We start from the raw sequence: 10,412 nt of genomic DNA on the forward strand, positions 1-10,412 counted from the left end.
GAAAAAAAACTGTTAACAATTATAAGAGTACCAGCAAAGCATTAAAACAAGTGTGCAGCCCTGTGCAATAGCAAAGATTGTAGACCCATGAAGCTGGCCCTGTCGGTTCCAAAAGGGCTTTCCCAGAAAAATACTGCCTTATAATTTCTGCTTACTTCAGAAACCATGATTATTTCTTAACCACTACACTGATCATTAATTCAAACTTTTCAAAGCACACATAAACCCACATAAGCCTACAACCCTAACAAAAACATTTCATCTCTCAATGTTTTACCATCGTGGAGTCAATTCTCTCATCTGATATTTAAATACAGTAAAATGCACATTCCTTCTCCCACCAAGAGAGCCACAGATAATTTCTATTTTAAATGTTAGTGAATGGGAGAGAATATTTGCAAAAGCCATATCTGATAAAGGACTTGTGTGCAAAATACACAAAGAACTCTTAAAACTGAACAAGAAAATGAACAGGTCAATTTCAAAACGGGCAAAAGATCTGAACAGACACCTCACCAAAGGGGAAAATAAGCATATAAAAAGATGCTCCACGTCATATGCCATTAGGGAAATACAAGCTAAACCAGTCATGAGATACCACTACACCCCTATTAGAATGGCCAAATTAAAGAACGCTGACAACACAGAATGCTGACAAGGATGTGGAGCAACTGGAACTCTCATTCATTGCTTGGAAGGAATGCAAATGGTTCAGCCACTCTGGAAAGCAGTTTGTCAGTTTTTACAAAACTGAACATACTCTTACCAAATGATCTGGCAACCACATTTGCTGGTATTAACCTGAATGAGTTGAAAATATGTCTGCACAGAATACTGTGCACAGATGTTTATAGCAGCTTCATACTTGCCAAAGCTTGGAGGCAACCAAAATATCCTTCAGTAGGTAAGCGGATAAATAAACAGTGATACATCCAGACAGTGGAATATTATTCGCCATTAAAAAAAAAGTATGAGCTAGAACTAATACATGAATTCAGTGAAGTCACAGAATATAAAATTATCTCTCAATTTCTTAACCTTGAGGCATTACAGGCTTAGGTGGTTTGCTTATGTAATCTGCTAAGGCATTGAAGCCACCTCAGTCTAAAGGCGCCTTCATTGATAAACACTGGCTACTTAGATGAAAACTTCTGGTCCCTCCATAGAGTGAATTATTAGATCAAAAAGCAAGAATTCTGCTTATAATGTGACTTCTGAGGTATCTTGACCAGTGTGGGAATCTCTAATCGTACCACACAAGTCCTTCTGGCCTGCAAGTTACATTCTGTGCTCCAAATTAATACGTCAGCATCTATTGTCCACTCCAGTCTCATCTGTATTTTAGTTATTCCTCCTCTTCTCCAGGAGGTGTCGCTGGTCCTTGAAAATGAAAGATCAGATTTGGCCATTAGGCAGTTAGGTGATAGATTTTCCTTCAGATAATTCCAACTAGGGTCACCCAAAGCTGTGGTTAGCAGAATGTTCTGCCCTGACATTCTCCCATCTGTCTTTTTAATTTCTTTTCCTCTTGTTACAACCTCCCTACACAGCTCCTTTCCCGTCCTCCAGTCTTCCAATACTGACCTGTTCCGGGACATCCGGGATTCTAATTTAGTAATCCCTGCTCGCCTTATCAAACATGCCTGCCAGGGCCTGTTTCCAGGGTCCCTTCCCAGTAAACCTTCAGATGTGGACAGGAATGTCTATAATATTTGTCAGTTGAAGGTGTATAGCTGTTCGCTAATTTCTGTATTTCCCAACTTGCTCTGAATTGGTTACATTATTTAACCATTTAAAATTAATTTTTAAAAGTTAAGCTAAGTTATTGCTAAGTCAGGGATGGCATACTTCTATGCTTACTCATGTGCCCATTGTAAGAAAATAGTAATTTATCCTCCATTTGCCCCATGGTCCCAAGCACAGAAGCCGGTGAGAATTACACCTGGGATTTGCCTGGGCTTACATCGCCTTATCTCTAAACATCCCGATCCTCCCCCAAGGCAACAGGCCGAGCGGATCCGCCACAATAAAAGGCACCACGTTGCTCCCCTCTCTCTGTCTCTGTTTCTCTCTCTCTGCTGCTCTCTCTCTGCTCTCTGCTCTCTGTCCCGCTGCTCCCTCTCTCTGTCTGTCTCTCTGTGTCTCTCTGTCTCTCTCTCTCTGCTGCCCTCTCTCTGTCTCTGTCTTTGTCTCTCTCCCTCCCTCCCTCCCTCTCTCTCTCTCTCTCTCTCTCTCTCCCCACCCCCTGTCTGGGGCAGCCACTCTCTCCTTCAGATAATAAAGTCTCTTGCGTGGGCCCGTGTCTCCTGAGTATTCTGGATAAGGAGGGTCGCGGCGAGATACCCTTTCACCCATAACCTTCATGATTTTTAAAAATTTAAGTATAGTTGATACATAATATTATATTGGTTTCAAGCATACAACATAATGGTTCAACAGTTACACACATTAAATCCTCACCCCAACTAATGTAATTACTGTTTATCAACATAGGAAGATGTTACAGAACCATTATAACCTTCCTGATTTTTGCCTTTACTGAGTATCACCTATGTTTTTCACTTAATAACATATTAAATTTATTAAACTTTTTTAAAAAGTTAAATATATCTTAAAAGAAATTTAATGTGATGTTGTAAATTGGAAAATGCCTTTACCACAAACATAAAATAAATAAATACAAAAGAAAACAACATTCTCAAATTTATTTCAATATTATTGCCTGTTGGAAACTGGGATCCTTTGTCAAAAGGATGATTAGCATGTGTTAGGCATCTTCTAGACTTAATCAGAATGATTGAAGGGGCATTGAGTCATTGTTAATTAGTACAATGGGTCACAATCTCTTTTAGGGCCTATTTGCACTTTAATGAAGAAGTCTTGGCGACAACACCCTGGTTGAAGGGAATGGATCCTCTTCCAGCTGTATTCAGATGGAGGGGCTGCTGGAGTGGGAAAAGGCTGGGTTTGGGTGAGCTGGCCATTCATTCCTGAAATTTCCAATGAATTGCCCTGCCTTGCACACAAGCCCCACAGTCAGGGAGCAGGGTGGCTGGGTGGCAGAGTGCTCTTTCCTAGGCCTCGGTCCCTCGAGTCATCCACAAGGGCCCGACCACGGCTCCTGCCAGCACTCAAGTAGGGAGCATGCCTTTCTCTTTATTTTTCCTGGGAACAGTGGTCACAGACAGCAGAAGAAAAACACAGCACAAGGGAGGGCAAGGGTAGTGTGCAGATTTCCTGCAGAGCAGGCTCTGTAGCTCTGTTCCCCTTTCCACTTCGTCTTTGCCCACCGCTACAGTTCCTGGCACTGCCTACAGCCCAAAGAGCAGATGAAGCTAGTTACATGATGACGCAGTAGCAAGAGCTCTAGATCTGGAAGCAAGAAGCCTGAACTCCGATCCTCCTTCAGCATTTCTTAGTTGTTTGCGTACCATGAACGACTTACCCCACTGCGCACCACTCCTCATCTGCCATCAGAGCTTCAGATGGCTCTGCTTGGATGGATTCGCTTCTGAAGGCCATTGGTAGCTCCTATGGAAGATGAGAACAGTATCTATATCCTTGTGAAAGGCCAGGCACTGGACCAGGTCATCTCTTGTACCCACCAGCATGGGGATCATACACACCTATGCATTAGAGAAAACCAACTAAACTGGTGACTCATTCCTGAGCATGAAACAATTATGAGCTATACCAGTGTTTGAGCAAGTGGCAGCCAGCAGAACAGTTATTTATAGATAGCCAACTATGCACAGTAAAGATGATAAGTAATTTTTATTCAGTTTAGCTCCTCACAACAGCTCCATGACTTTGTTTCTATTATTATCCTCACTTTAAAGGTATAGAAAGCAAAGCCCAGAGAGTCCCAATTATTTGTCCACTGTGCATGATCGATAAGCAATAGAGAGGATTTTGAATAGAGGCGGTCCGACTCAGGAGCTGTGCTCTTCGAGCGAGCATCATCCCATTTAGGGAAACAGGAATAAGGGTACACAAACCACTGCCTTGCCCTCAAAACCTTCCCCTAAAGGGGGTGGACACAGACAAACAATAAGCCAAATAAGGCAGTTAGGAGAAGAGTCCCTTCTGGACATGGAGGGTCAAAGGAGAGGAGACTATTCTAGAAGGAAAATTAGAGAGACATAACCTCATGAGACGTGGACCCCAATTCAAAGAAACCAACTGTAAAAACACATTTTTGAAATAAGGAAGTCTGATTATGGGCAATATAGTAAATAATACTAAGAAAAAGTAATTTAGTTAAGAGTGATGTGGCATTGAGGTTGTATAAGAAAATGCTTTAGAGATTTGATATGATTTCAAGCATCTTCTTTAAAATATTTTGGGAAAAAAGAAAGGGATAGATATATATAGAAGACATGGCACAGTTTTGATACTACTGAATTTCAGCAATGAGTGTATATGTGTGAATATTCACAACAAACTAAGGAGTACACAGAAACCTGTTTGCAAATATTTATAACAACCTTATTCATAACTGCCCCAAACTGGTAACAGCCCAAATGTCCATTAACAGGTGCATAAATAAACCCAGAGCCACCCAATGGAGTACTACACAGCAGTCACAGGGATAGACGACGGACACAGCCAGTGACCTGGATGAACTGCAAAAGCATTAAGATGAGGGGAATCTACTATGCCATTTCTACAACATTCTGAAAAAGACTGAAGGGACAGAAAATCGATCAGTGATTGATGGGGCTTTAGGGTGGGAGGGTGGAATGGACAATAGAGGCAAGGGGAATTTTTGGGGGTGATGGCATGTTCTGTATCTTGGGGAAATGTTCTGTATCTTAATGGTTACATAACTGTACACGTTTGTCAGATATTCATAGAACTATACACCCAAAAAGGGTGATTTTTACTGTGTAAATTATACTTTAATAAACCTGACTTTAAAAACAAACAAAACAGAACAAAACCAAAAACTAAGCAAGGAGGGTGGGGAGGAAGCGGGCTGACACTGCAGAGCAGGCTTGGAGCCCAGAAACCAAGAAAAACTCCTTGCAAACCCTAACCAGTGAGGTCATCTTGAGAACCACCGCCTGCCTGTGTCTGTGTCCACAGCCTCAGGGAGAAAAACAAAAAGATAAAATTCTGCTTCTCTTTTTCTTCAGTCTTTGCTTTTTTCTTTTTTTCTCCTCAGTGCATAGCTGTTTCCTCTGCTGTCACCCCTTCTCCTGGCCTTTCCTACTCTTTCTTTCCAAGGCAGTCTCGTCGCTTCTTGCAGACTCAGTGCTGGCTGCTAAAAGTAGGGGCCGAAACATTTGATCTCTCCTTGACTTAACTAGAACAGCCTGTTTTGGGGACAGAACAGGCAGTGACCCGGAGGGTTCTGTCAAAGAATCTGACTACTGATCCAAGTAAATGAAAGAATAGATAAGTATTTTTGCTGCCAGCAGTTTGGCTGAGAATTGAAGGGAAAACATGCAGGAGGAGTTCAATAGGATCAGCGGTGTTCCCTTGCCAACATCCTTCCCAGCTGGTGGAGAATTCTTTTCAGATTTCCATATTGGTGTATCTCAGATCTCACTAGGCCGGAGCCCTGACAGTCTCACAGTATCTCTCAGACAAGGAGAGTCAGCTATTCACAACTTGTATTTCATCCTAAATTATGATCCTGAATCTTTTGCTGAGCAGTCATTTTCATGATATTTAAGTACATTATTCAAGGCTGAAAATCGATTAATAAAATAATCAACTGTCTTATCTTCCTATGTCCATCTTCGATTTCCATAGCTAGTTGCTTATTCATTGGTATTATCTCTTGTAACAAGAATTTTGATGACTGCCAAGTGATCAAAGGATTCGAATTTCAGAAGAGTATTGTTTTCACCCAATATCTTAAAATTTTCTTTTTGTTTCCAAGGTTTTTTTCTTCAAATGTTAGAATGGGTAATCCATTCCAGTGATTCAAAGTACAGGAAAGTAACGTTCCCTCCCACCGTTGTCCCGGTCTGCCCAGCAGGCCCCCGTGAAACAAGTCTTCCAAGATTTTAATGCATATGAATGAGTATTTACTTACCCTCATGTTGTAAATGGGAACTTCCTATTAAAGCACATACGGACGCGTGGAGGACCAAATGCACGAATCATAAGTGAACAGATGATATTTTTTCTCAAAGTGAACACACTCATGTGATCCTAGTTCAAGAAAGAAAACCTTACCAGAATCACTAAGCCCATAGTCATTATCTAGCCCACTGGCTCGCCTCCCTAATTTCTAACACCACAGGCTAGTTTGCCTAGAGCTGAACTTTATGCCGACCAGTATGTACTCCACTGTGCCTACATCTTTCCCTGAACATTAAGTCTGTGAGCTTCATCCACATTATATACAGCAGAAGCTGCTTCATTCTTGTTGCTATATATTATTACATTGTACTGCATCTGACCCTTCTACGATCTGTGGACATTCGGGTTATTACCAGGTTGGGGCTATAGTGAATAGTGTTGCTATCATTGTTCTTGTCTTTTGTTGAATGTAGGTAAGCGGTTCTGCTGCATACCTAGGCATGGAATGCTGGATTGTAGGGTATGTGAGTTCAGCTTTAGCATATACTGGCAAGCAGGTCTCCAGGTTATAATCCCTTCAGGGCTCTAAGAGTTCTAGTTCCTCCACATATTCAACCACCACTTGATGTTGACTACCATCTTTTTCACTTGAGTCATTTTCCTCAGTCATTTTCATATACATTTTCCTAAAGAATAATTGTTAAACAACTTTTCATATTTATTGGTCATTTGGATAGCTTCTGAGTAAATAGGTATTCAGGCCTTTTGCTTATTGTAAAATCAGGTCTTTTTTTTTTTTTTTTTACTGATTAGTGGTGCTTTGAATCCTTTGTGTGTTATGTATTATGAGTCACTTTTCTTCCTTGTGGCCAACTTTTTACCCTCTTGATGGAGTCCCTTGATGAGCAAAGGTCCTTAGTTTTAATGTGGCCCAATTTGTAAGTTTTATTATTTTATGGTTAGCACTTTTTGTTCCCTATTTTAAAAAGTTTTCCTTCCCTAAACTCATGAAGATGTGTATCTATGTTTCTTCCATTAGCCCAACTGTTTTATGTTCTCATATCTCCAATGCACCCAAATTGATTTTTATGCATAAGTGACAGTAGATGCATTCTTTTTCCATATGAATAGCCAATTAAAGTAGCACCATTTTTGAAAGGACTGTCTTTTCTCTACCACACTACAATAACACCTTTGTTGTAAATCAGTTGCCCATATATGTGTGTTTTTCTGGACTGTATTCTGTTTTATGGATCTATTTGCTTTCTGTTGTATCAATACCACACTGATATAACTACTAGACCTTCATAATAAGGCTTTTTCCCTTGCTTTATGGAGGTATAATTAACAAATAAAATTTCATATATTTAAAGTGTACAGTGTGATGATTTGACATATCTTTTATGAAGGGATTCCCCCATCAAGTTAGTTAGCACACCCACCATCTGGCATACTCACCTTTTGTGTGTGTAAGAGAACATTTCAGTTCTACTCTCAGCAAGTTTCATTATACAACACAGTGTTATCAACTACTCACCATGTGATACATTAAATCCTCAGACTTTATTCACCTTATAACTGAAAGTTTATACCATTTACCAACCTCTCCCTATTTTTCCCCTCTTCCCAGCCCCTGGCAACCTTTTCTATTGCTTCAGTAAATCCAACCTTTTTTCTTTTTCATAATCGGCCTTCGTATCTAGTAGTTTAAGTCCTTCAGCTCTGTTGTTCTACTTTTGAGACTGCCTCGGCTTTCCTTAGCCCTTTGCATTTCCATATGAATTTTAAAAGCAGTTTGTCCCTCTCCCCATTTTTTAAACCTAAATGGGAGCATGCCATACATACAGGTCTGCAGCTGTTTTTTTTTTATTGGAGCTCCTTATATACCTGTACCTAAAGAGCTCCCCTATTTTGTTTTGAAAGCTGCATAGTATTCCATAGGATATATTAAGCCGTAATCTATTTTATCAGCCCCTGTTGATGGACATAAGGTTGATTCCAATCTTTTGCTCTCATTCATACCTTCAATTAGATGTCACATAAATTGCTTCCTTGGGAGTCATGAATGGATGTTGAAAGACATTTAGCAGGTGTTTCATACTGTCCATCTTCTGGGAAGATATAAAATACAACAACACAGAATGTGATCCAAAAGTCATTTCAAGGGATTTAGGGAGAACAGTATGTTGATTTTGGCCAATATTGGCCATTTTGGCTATTTCGGTAGTTGATGTTAAAGATCACATTTGCACACAGCTTTAGGGTCATAGAATTATTCAGTAGAGTTACTCTACACACATTAGTCTCACCAATGAGGCCTGGGTGTATTATTGTTTCAGTTTTACAGATGAAATGCAAAGAAGTGGAGTGACTTGCCTGACGTCTGTAAGTGGTAAGTGGGATGGGTAGTCTGGACTTGAATGCCAGTTGCCTGACTTGATGTCTAGCATAAGGGCAGCCGAGTACCTGTATTACTGAACTATGTAACACATTAGAGCTCCCTCCACCTTGCAAGCTCCACGCCATAATCTTTTAGATTGACTGCTCAAAATGAAAGCCAAGCTCTTCAGTGGTAAATGACTTAATTTGCTAAATATAATCAAGGCTCTCAGGAAAGTTATATATTTTATCGATCTTCCTAACTTGGGTTATGTTAGCAAACGTTTACCAGGTTTGAAGCAAAAAATATTCAATTGACCCACTGTGGGTCAACATAAAAATATTTGCTAACCCTGCCCGGCCACGGGCCCGAGCTAACAACAGGCGGCCGCGGCGCGGCTCCCGGCGCGCACCCGTCGCCGAACCATGGGCGACAAGAAGAGCCCCACCAGGCCGAAGCGGCAGCCGAAGCCGTCGTGGGACGACGGCTACTGGGACTGCAGCGTGGGCACCTTCCGGAACAGCGCCGAGGCCTTCAAGTGCATGATAAGGGCTACGACCTGTCTCCCAGTTGGTCGCAGAGCAGGTCACTCAGCAGTTTGTGCCCCCTACACAGTCAAAGAAAGAGAAAAAAGATAAAGTAGAAAAAGAAAAAAGTGAAAAGGAAACACCTAGCAAAAAGAACAGTCATAAGAAAGCCAGGCCAAGATTGAAAAATGTGGATCGGAGCAGCGCTCAGCACTTGGAACTCCTCGTTGGGGATCTGACGGTCATTATCACAGACTTTAAGGAGAAAACGAAGGCGCCGCCCGCGCCCAGTGCCGCCTGGCGGATCAGCACAGTCAGAGCGGCTCCGGCTCGGATAACACGGAGAGGGGCGTGTCCAGGTCATCCTCGCCCCGCCGAGAAGCCTCGTCACTGAATGGGGAGTCTCATTAAAGTTTATTTTCTCCAAATTTTTAATCACTTCTGTCATACCATGCAAATGCACAGATAATGCCAAGAGGTACCACATTTTCATGACAAACATATTCATGCACAATCCATAATTTGCTTTTTACATAAAATACGAATTTGTTACACTTATTGCAATCTATGCCTTCCAAACATTTCCAAACTTAACATTTTGGTCTCCACAGTTACAGGTACCATGAAAATGTGTTTGAATTATTCATTATGCAGTGTTACTGGTAAATCTATTTTCACTTTTAGTTTAGTGAATTCTAACACTTAATTCTTGAATTCTCTACAATTGGCATGTAATGAATTTAAATTTTTATAACTTAGTGCAAGCTGCCTAAATGTATTATTTGAGAATTATGAAACAAATAGTTATATGTATACAAGTCAAAAATCAGCTATTGCTGCAACAGAATTTTCTTAATGGTTCTCCTCTTAAGTACACCTGCTGGTACTTGGTGTGGTTAAATAGGAAAATTGCTATTAAATAAAGAACTTGTATGAACCATTGCCAATGTTTTCGACATATTTTACTAAATTATTATTCCTGAATTGTTTCCGGTTTTGTTTTTTTGCTTTATCTTTCAAAACATTCATTTATTGTAGCAGACCAGTAAACAATAAAACATTGATTATTTAGCTTTATAATTCAGGTTTAGTGCTGTTGTCATTGAACACTGGTATTTTCTGTATTATATAAAACATTTAAAATTCAAATAATTATAAGCATTTGGCAAAAAAAAAAAAAAAAAGAGAGAGAGAGAGAAAAGAAACCTGCCATAATTTAAAAGCTGCAATTTTGGAGAAACTTTAACTTAATAGTTTTATCACTGTTTCCTGGCCCCAAACTTTAGCCAAGGTCATAGAAGTATGAATCTAATTAATATAGAAATGAGAACTGTTGCACAGAACTGGAAAATAACTAATCTTAAAATGAGTTTAATTGGCCTCTTACTAAATATGACAATTCTTAAAAAAAATCATAGTGCCCTATTTTCAGACACAATCGCCAGTTTATGCATTTTATCAATATCCTG

At 40.2% G+C, this 10,412-nt stretch overlaps 1 pseudogene; it reads left to right on the forward strand.

The window, feature by feature from the left end:
* The first annotated feature begins 8,785 nt into the window (after positions 1-8,785).
* LOC108386864 (YY1-associated factor 2 pseudogene) lies at positions 8,786-9,497 on the forward strand (annotated as a pseudogene).
* The last annotated feature ends 915 nt before the right edge of the window (positions 9,498-10,412 follow it).

The sequence above is a fragment of the Manis javanica genome, chromosome 16 (assembly GCF_040802235.1).
Source record: "Manis javanica isolate MJ-LG chromosome 16, MJ_LKY, whole genome shotgun sequence".
Lineage (NCBI taxonomy): Eukaryota > Metazoa > Chordata > Mammalia > Pholidota > Manidae > Manis > Manis javanica.